Below are 19,999 nucleotides of genomic sequence, written 5' to 3' on the forward strand. Positions count from 1 at the left end.
GTCTTGTTGGTCTTGGTTTTTGTCTTTGTCGTCTTGTTGGTCTTCGCCTTGATCTTGGAAGTCTTGTTGGTATTGGTCTTGGTCGTCTTGTTGGTCTCGGTCTTGGTCGTCTTGTTGGTATTGGTATTGGTCATGTTCTCGGTCTCGATCTTCGTCGTCTTCTTGGTCATTACATTGCTCTTGGTATTGGTCTACTTGCTGGTCTTGGACGTGGTTTTGTCGTCTTGTTTATTTTGGTCGTCTTGTTGGTCATGGTTTGGTCGTCTTCTTGGGCTTCTTCTTGGTGACCGTCTCCGTCGTCTTCGTCTTTGGAATTGTTCGTCATTTTGGTCTTGGTCTTTGTCTTTGTCATCTTGTTGGTTTCGGTATTGGTCACCGTGTTGGACTTTGTCATCTTGTTGGTTTTGGTCTTTGTCTTTGTTGTCTTGTTGGTTTTGGTCTTGGTCGTCTTGTTGGTCTTGGTCTTGTTGTCGGTCTCGGTATTGGTAGTCTTCTTGGTTTTCGTTTTAGTCTTGGTCGTCTTGCTGGTCTTGGTTTTTGTCTTTGTCGTCTTGTTGGTCTTCGCCTTGATCTTGGTAGTCTTGTTGGTCTTGGTCTTGGTCGTCCTGTTGGTCTCCGTCTTGGTTGTCTTGTTGGTCTTGTTCTTGGACATTGTCCTGGTCATCTTGATGGTCTTGGTCATCTTGTTGGTCTTGGTCTTTGTCTTGGTCGCATTGTTGTTCATGGTCCCGGTATCTGTATGTATGTGACTTGGTCTCGGTATGAGTATGTGTCTTGGTCTCTGTATGTGGTTGTGGCTTGGTTTCGGTATGTGTATGTGTATGGATCTTGGTCTTGGTATGTGTATGTGAATTGGTCTTGGTCTTCGTATGTGTATCGGTCTTGGTTTGATATGTGTATGTGTTTTGGTCTCGGTATGCGTATGAATCTTCGTCATGGTATGTGTATTTGTCTTGCCCTTTGTATTTGTATATGTCTTCGTCTTGGTATCTGTACGTGTCTTGTTCTCGGTATATGTATGTGTCTTCGTCTCGGTATCTGTGTGGGTCTTGATCTTGGTATGTGTATGTGTCTTGGTCTTGGTATGGTAGTGTGACTTGTTCTTGGTATGGTAATGTGTCTTCGTCTTGATATGTGTATATGTCTTGGTCTTGGTATGAGTATTTGTATGTGTATCGGTCTTGGTCTTGGTACGTGTATGTGTGTGAGTTTTGGTCTTGGTATTGGTCTTGGTATGGGATGGGATATCTGTCTTGTCCTAGGGGTTGGTCTTGGTCTGGGTTTTGGTCGTTTTGTTGGTCTTGGTTTTGGTCGTCTTGTTCGTATTGGTATTGGTCATGTTCTCGGTCTCGATCTTCGTCGTCTTCTTGGTCATTAAGTTGGTCTTGTTCTTGGACATCTTCTTGGTCTTGATCTAGGTGTCGATCTCGGTATTGGTAGTTTTCTTGGTTTTCGTCTTGGTCTTGGTCGTCTTGTTGGTCTCGGTCTTGGTTGTCTTGTTCTTGGACATGGTCCTGGTCATCTTGATGGTCTTGGTGATCTTGTTGGTCTTGATCGTTGTCTTGGTCGCATTGTTGTTCATGGTCTCGGTATCTGAATGTGTCTTGTTCTCGATATGAGTATCTGTCTTGGTCTCTGTATGTGGTTGTGTCTTGGTCTTGGTATGTGTATGAATCTTGGTCTTGGTATGTGCATGTGTATGGGTTTTGAGTTATGTTTTGTGTCGGTATGTCAAGCTCTCGACTCTCGCTATTCAGTTGTGATAGTTTTTAAAATATAATTTATTTTACTTATTACTTTATTAGGTGAAGACATTATGTGTATTTCAGTTTTAATGAATTTTTAATAAGTGTGTTAGGACCAGTAGTGGCGTGTGGTGATAAATAATCCTGATAGTGCACAAATATTTCTTATGATTATGATCATTATTATTGTTATAGTACTAACTACTACATAACTATTAATATTATGTTATACTCATATATAGACTTCCGTTATTTTGTTAGTCATGAAATTACAGTTAATCAATTTCCTATGTAGGTTCATTAATAGCCAAATAAAGTATTCAAATTCTATCATATCACATTCACACAGTTTTGTACAAAGTGATCTGTTTGATTTGTTACACAGTAGCCTATAAAATATGATATTGCTATGCAATCTTGTATTTTATAGAAAATTCACACGCTTTTTGTACAAAAAAATCTGCTCTTCTCTCCTTCGATTTCGCAAATTTGTTGTTGAAATTTGGGATTTCAGAAATAAATTTCCTTTCTATGGATAACATACAGAATGCTATGAGTCTTTCTTGGAGCGTTGAATTTCTAAAAAAAAATTTTGACACGCTTAAGTGTAGAAATTATCGCTCTGTTTCTGATTTTATCATCGGAATTATAATTATAGGCCTAATCTTCAGAAGCCTTAGACATTCTCCATACATTCCAACTAAGTTTCTCTCATGTATGAAGGAGTGCATTGGCTCCAGACATGCGTCTGAACTCGTTCCTACCATAAATCACTCCCAATTCTATGCGGACCTTTTTCGAATCCAAGAATGAGATAGGCTCGAACTATTAAGATGAGGAATCTGTCAGGGAAACACTGCATATATCTTGAAAAACATTCTGGCAGAAAGACGTTAACAGCTACGAGAGAAAAAGAACCTTTCTTTTGCTTAGCATATAATTATTATATCACACTATCACAGACTTCTTTGGCTTCCATGATTCTCAGGAACTTGCCTTCTCGGCTCCACTTCGCAGGACTCTCTTTTTCATAATTATTTTCATTTGTGCCTATATCATTAGCTTACTATTTTCTTTTTAAATTCACGTATGAACTATGAAAATCTGGCTTTCAGGTAGAAGCTCCCTGAGAAGCAGGCTTGAATAATTTCAAGGGAAAAATTGTTCCCGGGCCAGGTATCGATTCCGGGACCTTCGCTTAGCGCACGAATGCTCTACCGACTGAGCTACCCCAGGAACTATACACGACACCGTCACAATTCTTCCCTTTATATCCACACAAATCAAACGGGCTGATAAGACGCAGAACCCAACTTTGAGTGCACACAATTCTGCGTGACTTAAATTGTGGCTTTCTGTTAACATACCTACAACGACGAATATATAACTAAAAAATGGCAATTTTTGAGTTGTCGCACTTTTGAACTGGACGATCGATATACTGCCTCCTTACCCCAAGGCTTCTAAACTCCTTATTGAGACTATAGAAGCCTTGTCCCTACCCTGCTCCAAAGCTTGCCAGTGAAACACTACTACTGCGCATGCTCGAATGGAACAGTGTGCTGCAAGTGTCGAGCGGCAAACGTAAATCCCAGGAGTCAACAAGATCAGTACATATGGAGTGCTACTTTCAGGCTTTTATATAGCATTATAAATTTATAATAAAAAATCATGTCTACTGCAACTCATTATTATTAATTTAAAATACGTATTATTTGAAGAGGTGGTGCACTGCTCCTGTGCTCCTTAAGAGAAATCGGCACTGGTTAGAACCTACTATATAAGTTTCTCTTGTTATGTTGCAATGTGAAAATGAATCCGTTCAATGACACAGTGTGTACATTAATTCTAACCTTGTTTAATCCCTGGTGTGAGGAGGATAAGAGATATCTAGACAGTGCTCAACCAATTTTAGACATAAACTGTAAAAAGTTAAACTCACAAGCTGGTAAATCATAGAAACCTACAACTTACAAATGGCTTTTAAGGAATCCGGAGGTTCATTGCTGCCCTCACATAAGCCCGCCATCTGTCCCTATCCTGTGCAAGATTAATCCAGTCTCTATCATCATATCCCACCTCCCTCAAATCCATTTTAATATTATCCTCTCATCTACGTCTCTGCCTACCCAAAGGTCTTTTTCCCTCCGGCCTCACAACTAACACTCTATATGCATTTCTGGATTCGCCCATACATATTACATGCTTTGCCCATCTCAAACGTCTGGATTTAATGTTCCTAATTATGTCAGGTGAAGAATACAATGCATGCAGTTCTGTATTGTGTAACTTTCTCCATTCTCCTGTAACTTCAACCCTTTTGGCCCCTAAGAACCCTATTCTCAAACACCCTTAATATCTGTTCCTCTCTCAAAGTGAGAGTCCAAGTTTCACAATCATACAGAACAACCAGTAATATGACTGTTTTATAGTAAAGCATAGAAACTTAATTTTAAAACTTCATAGTAGGCCTACTGCAAGCATCAGTGAGTGGTTGTGTGGGAGCCACTACATTGAAATGCTATTTTGTTAGTCATGTCTACTACTTGGAGTTAAAAACATTTGTGGAATGAAACAGGATTCAGTGATTTTCTAAAATAAAGTTAGTCATGCTCTACAAAAACATGAAAATTCGGCGGAACATGTAGTTATACATTTACAGGAGAATATGAACACTATTGGGAATATTCTGAAAGAAAATGCTAGGCTATTGTTAGTGCAATATATTGAAAATGTTCGTTTAAACAGACCAGTTATGCGGTCAGTCATCGACGCTGCTTTGTATTTAAGCAAGCAGGAATTATCATTTCGGGGCCATCATGAAGAAAGCACTTCTTCGCTTAATCATGGAAATTTCAGTTACAGCACTATGCTAGAATTATGAATGTAGCAAAAAGTAGAAGTGAATTCTGATTGGAGAAAGTACAGACTGCTGCTACAATGGAAAAAGTGATGTAGAACATGATCATAATTACAAGATATTGTTCTTTGAGATCATTGACATTTGACAATATCATCATGCAGATCGATAAAATATTTGGGGATTTAGAAAAACTTCGTTTCGTCAGCCTGGCTGATACTTCCAAATTTGACACTTGTAGTAAAAACTTCCCCCATGATCCGCTTTCTTTACTGCAAGCTAGCTATTTCAGAATATTAAAAAAGACGCAGCTTCTATAAACTGAACTTGACCTTTTGTACCAGAACAGTGAATATAGGAATATAGCCTACTACTTAAGAAAGTGCTAGAACTTCTTCGTGACAACGATGCCAACAAAGATGTATTTGGAGAATTGTACAAGTTATATTCCTTCATTTTAATACTACCATCTGCTAGCGTATAGGTCGAAAGGAGCTTCTCGTGTTTAAAACAAATAAAAACAAAACAGAGTAACTCAATGTCACAGAAGAGACTGTCAGCGTTAGGGAATATTTCGCTCCAAAAAGATGTGTTGGACAAGATGATGGAATCACAGCCCTTCCATGAGAACGTTATTGGCAGGTTCACAGCCCTGAAGGACTGGAGGATCAACTTAGTGTACGAAACATAGGTAACCAATAAGCATATCTTAATTTACATGTACCGGTAAGTGCATTGATAGCTGGCAGAAATGAATACTGTGGCACCCGTCTGGAACATTCTGGTTGAAACAGGGAGTTGCGCGCGCATCCAACGAGAAGGAAGGCGCGGGGAGACGAAACTCGAGCTTCAGTAGGCGCTGTAGCGCGGTACGGGCCGAAGGGAAGGAAAACTACGGGACGGCGCGGAGCGGAGAGAGCAGGAAAAACCTCTAGAAGCGAAATCCTCTGTAGATTCGAAAAGCCACGCGAATCGAAGATTCGAGAGCTGGTTTAGTAATAAAAGCGCGAGCAGGCTTCGGCAGTTAGTTAATCTCCAGTCAGCCTTCAAGTCTTGTCTTGGACAGCGGCGACGTACCCAGAGGATCTGAGTTCGACGTGCAGTGAACTTGAATGAGTCCGTAATTGTGGCAATATCCAGACGAGTGCAACGTATCCGGAGGATTGGGTCCAAAGTGCAGTGAACTATATCTGGAAGGCTTGGGTTCGACATACAGTGAACTTGAGTGAGTGAGCTAGAAGAACTAGCCAAGGCGAACGAACTGTGAACTGAGAACTGACAGTTTTGTTCTACACATATTGCTTTGTGAACATTAGTTGAAATTAGGAGTACATTGTTGTTCTTCTCAATAATACACATATATTGTCATTGTCGCTGCGTGGAGTGCAATAACGACTACTGTGTTGCTGTGTTGAGTGAAATACCCATTGTTGCAGGGTGAATCATTAAGAATAAAAGTCACATTATTGTATAAAAGTTACAATACAATGAAATTCCTTTCCACGATTGAATATTATGGGAATTTATGGGAGGGAATTTCTTTAGTTACATAGATCTCCTTCCCGATTATCAATGCAACTAGCCTACATGGGCTTTGAAAACCTTGCAACAATTTTGTGCTTCAGGCACGAGTCGCTACTGCTACCGACCCAGTGACCATAAACCATTCTGAATTGTCAATACTTTGAGTGAAAACAATAATCTATTTCATTCAAGTGGAATAAAAAATTGAGGGAGGAGTACCCTATTAAAAGAAGAAAACAAAGTATCTTAGTAATGTTCTTAATAGCTATATTTTGCAGTTTTGTGTTTTGTGTTTTTGAATAATAAGCTATGATTCATTGTAGTGTATGCAGTATTAGCACTCAAAGGCATAGGCGGAGTTATGGGGGGGGCATAGGGGGGCATTGTCCCCCTAAACTTGTCTGAACTATTTTTTTTTTCTATTAACGTTAGAAAATGTTGAATTCAAAAGATCTATTTTGGTTTTGTTTATGATTAAGTTTCTGTGCTTAAATTTATGAATTAATGACTTCAGATCATGTGACTGGACTATAATATTTATTTTAAATTTATGAATCTATAAGAATTTCTATACCTCATTTGAGCAATGGAAGCACTGTAATGTTCATTTTGTAACAGCCTGTACTCATGTGTTAGAGGTCTAAAGGTGTTCAGGCCGCCACTTGGAGATGTATGAATAACATACTGCGCAACAATGCAGAAAAAAGGAAAGTGATCCCGGCATAATGTGCAAAACTTAAAGACGAGTTTAAATAAAATAATTTCACGTAATTACATTTCATATGAAGTCTTCAGAAGGTAAGCTTCATTAAAAAAACTTTCTGTTAGCACTGTTATGTGGTTTTATTGATGCATGCATATGTTTCTGTATGAGAGAGAGAGAAAGAGGGAGATTGTTTTATGTTATCCCCTATTATAACTTGTAGTAGACCTACAGTTCAAGCCCTATACAACTCGATCTGAAACAACGCGGATATGGATGGTAACATTATAAGAAACATGCTCCCCGAAAATACTTTTATTAAATGATCATATTCCGATATACTGTACCACGGTCAAGCTATTACGGGGGTAGGAGGTAAATGATGTCCCCCACAATCCCGTTATATGGGGATTTTATGGTTTTGCTTTGCCCCCTCCCCCAAGGAAACGGTTCTTTCTCCGCCTACGCTCAAAGGGAAAGGGGTATTGGTAGACGACTGCCAAAGTAATTGCAGATGGGTTTCAAGTCTGCAAGCATAATATCCACGGGCCAGTTCAAAAGGGAAACAACTCAAAATTTAAAGTTTTGAGAAAACTGGAATTCAAAGCTTCATGTTGCTGAAAGAATCTATTAAGACACAATAATTTGAAACTTACAGCATATATAAAACATGATTTGAATTTGGATTAAGTTCAACCAGTGGCATAAGTAGAATTTTTTGAAATGGGGGAGTCGTTAATAAAATTGTTTACAATTTACATTATTGGTATCTTAAATTTTGTGTATTATTATTATTATTATTATTATTATTATTATTATTATTATTATTATTATTATTATTATTATTATGGGTTACATCAGCTTCTTGTCTATGCGGATGACGTGAATATGTTAGGAGAAAATCCACAAATGATTAGGGAAAACACGGAAATTTTACTTGAAGCAAGTAAAGCGATGGATTTAGAAGTAAATTCCGAAAAGACAAAGTATGTGATTATGTCTCGTGACCAGAATATTATACAAAATGGAAATATAAAAATTGGAGATTTATCTTTTGAAGAGGTGGAAAAATTCAAATATCATGGAGCAATAGTAACAAATATAAATGACACTCGGGAGGATATTAAGCACAGAATAAATATGGGAAATGACTGTTATTATTCGGTTGAGAAGCTTTTGTCATCTAGTTTGCTGTCAAAAAATCTGAAAGTTAGAATTTATAAAACAGTTATATTACCGGTTGTTCTGTATGATTATGAAACTTGGACTCTCACTTTGAGAGAAGAGCAGAGATTAAGGGTATTTGAGAATAAGGCTCTTAGGAAAATATTTGGGGCTAAGAGGGATAAAGTTATAGGAGAATGGAGAAAGTTACACAACACAGAACTGCAGGCATTGTATTCTTCACCTGACATAATTAGGAACATTAAATCCAGACAGTTGAGATGGGCAGGCATGTAGCACATATGGGCGAACCCAGAAACGCATATAGAGTGTTAGTTGGGAGACCGGAGGGAAAAAGACCTTTGGGGAGGCCGAGACGTAAATGGGAGAATAATATTAAAATGGATTTGAGGGAGGTGGGATATGGTGGTAGAGACTGGATTAATCTTGCTCAGCATAGGAACCGATGGAGGGCTTATGTGAGGGTGGCAATGAATCTGTGGGTTCCTTAAAAGCCATTTGTAATTATTATTATTATTATTATTATTATTATTATTATTATTATTATTATTATTATTATTATTATTATCATCATTAACAATTGATTTTCCACAGAGGGATGGGAAACTAGTTCCAAGAGGAATGTTAGTGACAACATCGTTACGTTGCGGTTGAAAAAGAAATATTTGAAAATGTGAAATTTTCATTGTCCTCACGAAGATCAATAAGAGAATTTTTTATTTAAAAAATTGTAAAATTGAGCTTCTCTGTTACTTAGACATATCAAAGAACCCAGAACGATAATTTGGAGTTTACATTAAAAATATGAACTGTCAGATTCACAAAACGTTAAACGAACGTTTCACAATTAAGTCATAAGTCCAACGAACTGGCGAATACCAGTCTTAAATTGAATTTAAAATCGACAGTTTACAACATTTAACATTTGCACTCCAAAACTGCCAAAACAACCCTTTTAATTTCATATAGTGTCAGCTTCATTTTGTTATAAGGTTGGTATGAGGTGGTAGGTCTCTCTCTATAAAAAAAGACAGCATTGTTACAATTCGAATGTGCCGCAGCACTTAGGACAGGGATTATATTGAAGGAGAGTTAGGAAGACTATGCCTTATGTCGATGTAGGTTTGTTACTCTGACAGTGAAAAATTAGAGATGAGAAAAGATTGTGGTAAAATATACTCAAATATATATATATATATTTATTTTTTTTTTTCAAGACTTTCAGAGGGGGTTCAAGCCCTTTGACAGGTGAAGTAGGTGAAGTGCCACTTCACCTATTTATGTATAAAACACAATTTTATCTCGTATTAATAATTAATTATAGTTATTACCGGTACCGTATTACTACAATAAAAAAAAGGTTTTCTTTCCAGTCGTTATGAACAGTGTTTAGTTCTATAAATAGTACCTGTAACCATCCGCTGAATAGAATAATGTCAACTGTTACGAGTGCCGAGCGGTGTCTATTAGAACTTAAATGAATGGGTTATTTATGAAAGGTCCTAAGTCTTGAATACTAAATTGTTAGCAGTCTAAGAAAAACTGCTTACTTGCTGAAATTTTGAAATTAATGCTGAAATAAAAATTGTATCATAAATTCTACTAAGCATTATAGAGTGTGAAACTTAGTCCTCTTCATATCTAAATCGATGTATCTACACCCAAAGAGCAGTATTACATTACAAACTCATTTTCACAAAATTAGCGACTTAGGCCCTTTCATAAATAACCCATTCAAATACTGTAGAGGTGAAATGTATTTGGGTTCCCATTCTCATACAGCACTTGGTTTCCATGGTAACGTCACGTGACCGACTAAAGAAAGATTGTATGAGTGAAGTGCGTTTCTGAGTCTTTCAGTTACGGAGAACTGTCAGACTTGTAGGTGGAGTAACCAGTTTACAAATCTAACGGTACTAATAATAGAGAAGGGTTGAAGCAAGCCCCTACAGTCTCGGCTACGCAGAACGAGGAAACCGGGGCAAATTGAACGCTGCGCTTGCCGCCATGTTGTTGGAGAGCAGACGCATAATAGCAGTACGGTACGTAAATCACGCAATTTAACGGTGTGATGATATAAAATTGACAGATTATGGCCGTTTTCGACGTTTAACGTAAAATTAGGACGAAATAAACATATTCAAAGTTTCATTGATATGCGTCAGAGCATTAAAGAAAAGAAAATACTTACGGAGCAATTTATACACAACATGCTCATATGTACACAAATAGGCCTACACAATACACATTACAGAATGTATCATTTTACGATAATCAGCATATTGTTAGGTTTCAGAGAATCTAAAATTATATTAACATACATTACTCTTAGATCACAAGACAAATATATGCAACTTGATTACAAAAGTTCTTATTATAATCAAATTCTTAAGCGAAATAAATATGTGATAATCAATATAGACCTGTTGTTAAGTTTTAGAGAATCGAAAATTTTATTACTGGTACTTCTAAACCACAGGACATAAGTAATCTGGCAAAATATAATGCGCAAATGTAGCCAAATTAGATTGAATTCAGTCTTCAATTAATAAAGGGAATGCTATCAATTATAAAAAGTACCGGTACCTAATACATTGCAAACAATAGGTAACGTGAAGACCTAAAAACTAAACATAATCACTTTATAAAAAATAAAAAAGAGACACTTTTTAAGTGTGGATTTCTTTATATATTGTATTGTTATTTTAAATAAATAAAATAGATATATTATCATTGCTTGCGGAGTGATGGTACATAATCTTTATGCACCTATGTAATATCAATAAGATGCCATTCCTTGCTTTTTTAATAAGTTATATCCGGCAAAATGTAGAAGAGTTATTTATAGGTGAACCCTGAATCATAAGTTCACAAAGAAGGCCAGGTATTTATTTATTTATTATCTGTATATTTATTTATCCATATATGGATTTTGAATGAAAGTTTATTATCTTGCACATAAATTCATTTACATAATAAAAACAAAAAGTTATCTTTCCACTAATGTGTTTAACATGATGTGTGTCTAAATAATTCACTCAGTGGGATTTCTCTACAGTCTGATATAGTCTACCTATACTAACAATTAAGTATTCTTTATTGTCGTAAACTACTGAGTGATTTTTAATGATACTGATATTGTAACAACAGAGATAATATTATATCCTACATTTTGCAAATGGCTTGGAAAATTAAACAGGGATAGTATATCATCTTTCAAAATTCTATTGTTATTAATTTCCCAAAAATCTGTACCTTTAAAATGAGATGGACACAATTTTACATAAAGTGAAGACACAAATTTGTCTCTTATTATAACAACAAGCTCGGGCTTCTTCAAAGTGAATCTGTAAAGACAGATTGTTGCCTAATTATAAAATTTTTCAACTATGGTATTTAAGATATACATATGTTGCAGTTTCAATGTAGCCTCCAGAATTCAATTTTATTATTTTAAAGCGTTTATACTTACTTGTGAAAAGAAATTCCTGACCCTCTAAGCCACGTGTTATTGCCGAACAGGAAATTACCATTTTTCACTATTTACAAAGTACATCACTTCATATCAACTATAATAATATTTACAAAACCAAAATTCATACTATTATCACATCAATTTACATTACTTTCACATTGTTCACTAAAAACATCTGAGACAAAACAAAGGACAAGTATGACACTATCGTGTTTAGCGCTCTGTTTCTACCAGTAACATGGTGGCGTAAACATGCACAGACTGGTTTCAATTTTGGACAGCACACCAGCGCTCTGTGTGAGTCTAGTATACTATATACTGTCTTCGTGCTACAAGTTAGCACAGGGAATAGATAGGCGGGACGGGGGAACTTTACGCTACACTCTGACCTGAAAACTTCGTCCACTTTCTTGGCTACACGGCAACGGAGTCAGACATAAATGATTCCGCATCTTCGGTGCTGTCGCTATGACTATCATCACATTTTTCAAAATTTCTGAAGTATGATCTGTCCATGATAATCGTCTGTTTATGTTCCAGCCGTGTATATTAATTCGAATCTCTCAACAAAGCCATTAGCCCCACCGCCCCCATCCTGATGAACAACAATGAGTGTTCTGGACACATTTACGGTAGTCAAAACTCCCGTAACATTTTTATTGTGTCAGAACTTGGGAAACGTTAAATTGGTAGGCCTATCTATCCGCATTTCGTCCAGATACAAAATCGGTTTTTCCACTTTCCTAAGCTTTCTTATTTGCTGTAGATATCTTCACGTATTCTAATTTACAGTGTTTTCCTAATTTTTTTTTTTTTTTTTTTTTTTTTGCTGCACACTTCTTCCACCTGAAATCCTTTTTCTTCAGTATTCGTCTTAATGTTGTCTTTCATTTCAAATCAATTTTCTCTTGTAAAAGGGTAGACGTTTGTTGCAACTTGGTACTATTTTTTTACTTGTTATTTAACGACACTGTAATAACTACTAGCTTCTTCAGTGTCGATTGAATTGATGATGGCGAGATGGTATTTGGCGAAATGAAATCAAGGATTCGCCATAGATTACTTGACATTCGCCTTCCACTTGGGAAAACCTCGGAAAAAACCGAACCAGGTAGTCAGCGCAAACGGGAATCGAACTCACTCCCGAGCACAACTGTAGATCAGCAGGCAAACGCGCTACCTCCTGAGCTACGCCGGTGGGCCTCTTTCTTTTTCAAATAGAAATTCTCAATTATATCTTTTTTGTCAATCTCCCGTCGAAGTCATCTACATTTGCGTTTCGGTAGTCTGGACGTTTACATTTTTTTTCTCCCTCAGGTGTCGACAACGCACTTTCTTCTGTGCAGTCTTTCATTTCATTCCTTATACGCTGTATTGTTCTTGTGGATAGATTAGAGTACTTTTCTGCCTTTGCTGTAGGTTTCGTAAGAGGAATACAAAGGTACTGTTGTTCTTTTTCTTCGTCACAGAATTATTTTGCACGTCTAATAATATTCCTTTCTTCGCTATAGATTGTCAATCCTTGTTTCCTCTTTGCCGACATATTTACAATAAACAAAAAACTGCTATAAACCTAAATAACAGTATACAATAACATAAATTCTATTAACTATAGGCTATTATTATCAACACTATTAACACGAAAAGCAAAGGATAACTAAAGCAATACAAGATTTGTAGTATACTGAAAACAATTGTCTTGTTTACTAATAAAACACTACAGTAAAAACCCCACTATTATTTTCACAAAGTCGCAAAGATTCATAGACACGTGCAGTAGATGTTTGTGAAACAGGAATATTGCAGTGAACAGCGCGGTGCGCATGCGCGACTGTTTCCCGTCCGCCCCGTCTAAGTACTTCAGCCGCCTTCTCCTGGCGTGACAACAGTAACGTCTTTGGGTTGAAGCTGGTCTCCAAGGCCGGGGGCTATTGTTTAAGGACTGTGAAATTTTACAGTCTGTACTACCTGACTCGAGAATAGTATCCTCATTCCCTGTGTCCAAGCAGCCATCCCTGCAGTAGTAAAGTAGCTGGCTCTACTGGGTGTTCATTTCAAAGTGTGTCATGACCATAGACAAATAAATAGAAAGACCCCCAACTCAATGTATTACCTTCGACACGCTATTGACGCGACGTCGACACACTTGGCGGCAAAACATCGGAACTACATCTCGTTACACATAGCGGCAGAATGCGGAACTACACCCCTTGTTATACGGCCCGATCGGTATTACAGGTATCCATTATGCCAACATTAGAGCACGATCGGTACTGCAGATACCTATTATACCAACACATACTGGTATTTTTCATATCGCCAAAGGAGTGTGTAATGGTTTATCAGTTTAAATAACATGTTTAACAACAATATTTATATCACATTTTTGTTTTAACATGTGAATACAAATATAATGGTTGAACATGAAACTGAAAACCATTAACACACTCCCTCTTTTAACACCATCATTTAACCGTTTTATTAAATTAATTTATCAAATTTGACTAATAAAAGTTTTTGCATCTTCTAGATCAAATATGTAATTGAGATACAGGAAGCGAATAGGATAGGATACTTCTCTCCAAAACACCTTAAGCACTATTTTTAAATAATGTTATATATCATTTATTGGAAAATAAAAACAAAGATGGACTTTGGAATATTGACTTCGAAGTTATTATTGGTCAGTTATATAATTATAATTTGCTCTTAATTTTTTTATGTCAAACATTAGCTTGAAAATAGTCATAAGATTTTTGCTGTGACATAGTACAACGCACGTTCATAAACATTTATAAAACACCACTTTATTTGTTTTACACCGTCAGAGCTGAACATCTATTTTTAAAAGTAACTGCCATTAGTTTAATATATGGATATTAAAAATCTAAGTAATCAATAATCACCACTGATAAAGAATACAAAGAAAACTATTTGTCTACAACAGACATAAAATTAACTTAGACTTTTAATAAAAACACCATTAAGAAATACAAGTAAAAAATTATTTTTCATTCTCTGATGTATAGTTGATTTAAAACACTGAACATATTAGAAAAAGTGCAATACAATTTATTAGAGATAAGTCTATACTTCGCAACATTTCCTAATTTTGAGCTTTGATACTGAGTGTTTGATTTGGTTGTGGCCCCATTGCTCAAAATATGTTGTTGTTGTATTCTAATGCCAGGGGTTTGACAAAGTCATTTGACCTCTTGCACTCCAATATTTTTCGAAGATATTATCATGGCCAGCCATTGAAGCACAGATTTTGAGGTGTTCCGAATCCATTTCTTGGTTTGAGTTGCACAGTGGGTAGTTAGGGGACTGATATATTCCAATTCTATGCAGGTGTTTGTTTGGCCAGACAGTCATGGCCTGTTGCCAATCTAAATGCAGCTACAGACGATTTTCGTGGTAAATCGGGAATTAAGTGTGGATTATGATGCAGAGAGTTCCATTTTTTCCCTTGAGATTTGTGTTATCAAATTTTGTTTGTTGAAGTCTAAGTATGTAGATTTAATAAATCTTTTCACAGAGTAATACGTAGATTTAGTAACAGGTCTGTAAGTAGCAGCGCTGCCCTTCTTTGCTAAAGCATCAGCATTCTCGTTTCCCATGATTCCACAATGGGATGGTATCCACTGGAATACAATTCTTTTATTGAGTGATATTAATTGAGAGAGCATTTTAGTTATTTCCGCTGTTTGAAATCAAAGTATGTATTTAGAGACTATTGATAGAATAGCTGCTTTGGAGTGTGACAATATAACTGCATTCTTAAATTTATTGATGTGGCATAGAAGATTCCTGAGACTTTTACTTATTATAATGATTTCTCCGTCAAAACTTGTTGTTCCATATCCAAGAGATCTATAAAGTGAGAAGAGACAAAATATTGTACCATATTTACTCTCTTCTTGGCTGATGTTATACAAGCATTCCATTATAAAAAATTTAGTTGCTTCTGTACCATTAAAGTAGTCCCGCCCAGAAATCCGATTGGGGGACTATTTTGCTGCATAGAATTGGAATATATCAGTCTCCTAACTGTCCATTGTGCTACTCAAATCAAGAAATGGATTCGGAACACCTCAAAATCTGTGCTTCAGTGGCTGACCATGACAATAATTTTGAAAAATACTGGAGTGCAAGAAGTCAAATGACTTTATTGTCAAATGTCTGGCATTAGAAAACATCAACATATTTACTCTGGTCATGATAATATCTTTGAAAAATATTGGAGTGCAAGAGGTCAAATGACTTTATTGTCAAACGCCTGACATTAGAAAACAACAACATATTTACTCTCTAAAAATTCTAAATAATGCACCCAAATCTCACCAGTTGCAGAAGCTGCAGATTCGTATCGCTGCCACTGGACTCCCTCCTATGCCCTATAGATGACACAACTGAAATGCTCATTGTACTAGTAATTATTATTTGTATTTATATTACTATGTAATGTTAACTTAGGGTCTTAAAGATCGTTAGATTTATCATTGCCCTATATATTACAAAAATTATATTGCTCATAATGTAGAAGTCAAGTACTCTACTTTTTTTTTCACATGAATGAATGAATTCAACCTTATTTTCCTTCAATTAACTGAAGAAATCAACACATTAAACGAAATGAGATAACAATGATAATAATAATAATAATAATAATAATAATAATAATAATAATAATAATAATAATAATAATAATTCATTCTAGTACCGAGGTCATGGAAAGCATGGGGCTCTACCTCCATGCCCCCCAAATGCCTTCTTGGCATGTTACGGGGATACCTGTATCTTTTACCTTTAATAATAATAATAATAATAATAATAATAATAATAATAATAATAATAATAATAATGAATGAAGTCCATTACCACACACTTGTCAACATAATTAAACACAATTTTGTTAAAAGATAAAGACAATGAATGAATCACTCAATGAAAGAGAATACAGGTTCAAATTGATGCCACAATGAAGTGCAATGAATGAAGCAATTATGTTAGGTGGTGAAAAAGGTTAATGTAAGTAGGCTGGTGATGTAGTGGGTCGTAGTTCTTGAGTGGGATACCAAGCATCCCTTGATGGAATGGCCCCTCTTAGTAAGTTATATCTGAAGTCACCGTTATACTGATTACTGCGAAAATGGCTTGCACATATATAGGCCCTTCTGTAAGGATGAGGATTTTCTGCCACAGCTGCCCACATGTGGTACCTGTTACAATCAAAATTCTATTATTATCTTTAAAAAAATACACAAACCAAGGTTGGTATTAATTTAAATTAATGATTTAATCATGCTGTAAATAAAATAATTTTCATTTTATTTACATCAAATAATTGTTACTATTTAAATCACAGATTAAAATTATATGCACCTAACATGATTAAGATGAGAAATTAACTTCCTGAAAAAAATATATATAAACGTTTTTACATATGACTGTTCTGCTGCTTCTTAAAACTATTAGCAATATATATGAGTAGCAAACTTGCATCTCTGCAATGAACAAAATATTTTCTATGGTGAAATATATTTTTCTTCCTATGAATTCATATAAAAATTTCACCACAGAAAAATCTTTGTTTATTACAGACATATAATTCTAGCATTTTCTGAAGAAATGGACAGGTTTTGAAAGTTTGCTTCTCATATGTCTTTTCCCAACTCCTAATTAAGGAGCAACAGTACACATGGTACAGGTAGTCAAGTAGAGCCTACTTTCGGAATCACCATCTAATTAAAGCACAGTATGATGCTGAGGATTGAAATGAATAGTTGTAGCTCATAACAATATTCAAAGTAAAAGTTGCACAATGCCAAATGGACTATGTATTTATTCTGAAAACACACAATGCTAAGCTCTTCTGATAAATTTATTTGTAAATATTAATCTCCCTAAATAGTTGAATTCTTTTCTAATGAATAACAAACTGAGCATAATATCTTGCCTAAGTCTAAGCTAATTATTATTATCATTAAGTGCAGGTTATTAGTGCTGTAACTCTTCATGTATTAATAATGAGACCTATGTGTAAACATAGTAAATTATTTTTTATTAATAATTACTTAAAATAACACATTAACAAAATACACAATTATGTAGGAACTAATGCACAAATTAAGTTTAAATGAATTACAAAAGAAGGCAAAAACTCGTTTTACTAAACAAATACGAATTTGACAAATAATTCTCACTTAAATTTAAAAATCACTACAGTTTACCAATCCTGACTATTTACTGATGATATATAAGGATATCTTTGCATTGAGCTTATGCCAATGCCATTGCTTACCTTTTAGCTGTGCTGCATTACTTGGCGCAGGAAACAGGAATAACCAGGTCTCCTCATTACTATCCGATTTCTGACAGTACACTGCAGCACATTCACAGTGTAAAACTCCATTTGTCTTTCTATTAACTGAAACAAACCAGCAGTAGCCTAGTATCATATAATGCATTAATAACACTACATTTCATAGAACAATTGAAGGATTGCAGTATAATCAACGTTTGTGAAATATTCCTGGAAGAATTCTATCCAGGAGTCTATAAAAATAATATCTCCGGCAATTTAACTCTTTTTATTTTATCAAAATTATTCCAGTAAAGGTACTACTGTTAACTGTAAAGTCAAATTTCTAAAATATCTTTTTTCGGGAACAACACTTCTTTACCATTGCGTTACCAAGCTAAGGTACCCCGCCATCCTTTGGTAACGCAACTGTAAAGAATTACAACGGGAACAACATATTTACTCATATCAGATTCTGTCCCACGAATTTTAAGATGTCTGACCAACTTAACTTAGCTATATACAAAAATAAGATGTTCGTTCATACCCAAAGTGTATATTAACTCTGTTAGCTTACCTTTAAAGCTCTTGGCGTAATTGCAGTTAGGCCTAATACACTGTTGTAATTCAACACAGAAGTCAGTTCATCATGTGGTAGTGGTAGAAGGAAGGTAATCGCGTTCTGAAGTTTATCCCTGAAAACAATTACAGATCTCAGTTTAATAAACGTTTAAGATATGATGGAAGAATTCAGTTTAAATTAGAAAACATGACGGTGCAGTTAAGCTGCATCTACACGGTTCAGTTTTTTATGCTCGTACGCACGCAGTCTGGGAAGAATATTGAAAGAATCAAGTTTAAAGCGCATGTTGAATTAAGATACATTAAGATTTCCTATCTACAAGGTACGCCATATTAATATTAAAATACCAAAATACCATGTGATGGAGTATAAAAACCGATTATAGTTTCACTGACCAAGTTCTGCAGCAGCGAAAGCTAGAATAATATATTATCCTGCACATTGTGTGCACTTCCGTTATTATTAAATACCAATCTTGCAGGCATTGCTTGAATGTGTGAAGTTGAAAGAAAAGTTGAACCGTGTACATGTAATCTCAAACATATTTCTTTCTTACCTTTAACGTTGCGAATTATTTCTTGTTGCAGGAAAGCACCAGTAACTTCTCAATTAACTCGATCTGTTCAAATTTCTTCCTTAAGCAGCCATGTTCGTCCATTCCATAATTTATACAAGATTTATACAGAATAGGAATGCCAACATCCAACAATTGATCAACTGAACAAATGAGGTTAATAGGTCATACACAGTACACTAATATGGCGAATTTGTCCTCGAATGAAAATGCAAATTAGCTATATAGTAATAGTAATAATAATCCGAATATTATAAAACTGACACATTCTGTAAATAATGGATATTAATAATATCTGTTTAAAACTGTCATATTGGCAAAACTTATAACCAAAGAACTTTCGAAACCAAAGAGTTTAGTACTGCTAATTTTACAAACTCTGTGATCGAAATACAGCCAGCGCTGTCCTGACCACATGCGGCAAACTATGGAACATTTATGAGCATCCAACATCTATCATTTGAGTTAAACCACAGTCTACTATATACAGTCGCGAAGCTCAATATGTACTAAAAATGCAAACATGGGTAGTTGCCCACCACTAGGATCGCTACTATCGCCTCATCATCGCAGATCTCTCTCCTAGTAGACGACAAAATATGTTACACTTTCGTTGTGTTCTATTGGAAAAATTAACACCTTCCTTCCATTATTGCAATATTAAATGCATAAAGTTAATTTATTATTTTAATGAAGTATATTAAATTCCACCATAAACTCGAAGATACCTGCAAGAAATAGGTTAATATTATTTTTGTTTGTGCAAACGAACTGAAATTTACTATAATCGCTTCGCTCATTCAAGATTATAGCGATAATTAACTATGAAACCAATAAATATTAATTTGCATTTCCCTTTACGACAATAATAATGAAAATATGAATTAATGGAGTAACTTACGTGTACCGGTACTTGTAGTGTAGGCTTACGTAGTTAAAGTGGGATGAGGTTAAGCAATAATAATCACATCAGAATTGGAAATAAAACGTGGTCAATAAATTTTATTGTAACAGACTTTTTCTACGTCTCTAGTAAAGTAACAAAT

General features: G+C 35.4%; 1 long non-coding RNA gene across 1 annotated transcript; it reads right to left on the reverse strand.

Annotated features, from left to right (window-relative positions):
* Positions 1-14,279: 14,279 nt before the first annotated feature.
* LOC138700061 (uncharacterized) lies at positions 14,280-17,910 on the reverse strand. The gene is made up of 2 exons (XR_011332169.1): positions 17,797-17,910; positions 14,280-16,714 (listed from the first exon to the last, which is right to left on the reverse strand). It is a non-coding gene; the product is annotated as an uncharacterized lncRNA (long non-coding RNA).
* Between the last annotated feature and the right edge of the window lie 2,089 nt (positions 17,911-19,999).

Source organism: Periplaneta americana, chromosome 5 (assembly GCF_040183065.1).
Source record: "Periplaneta americana isolate PAMFEO1 chromosome 5, P.americana_PAMFEO1_priV1, whole genome shotgun sequence".
Taxonomy (NCBI): Eukaryota; Metazoa; Arthropoda; class Insecta; order Blattodea; family Blattidae; genus Periplaneta; species Periplaneta americana.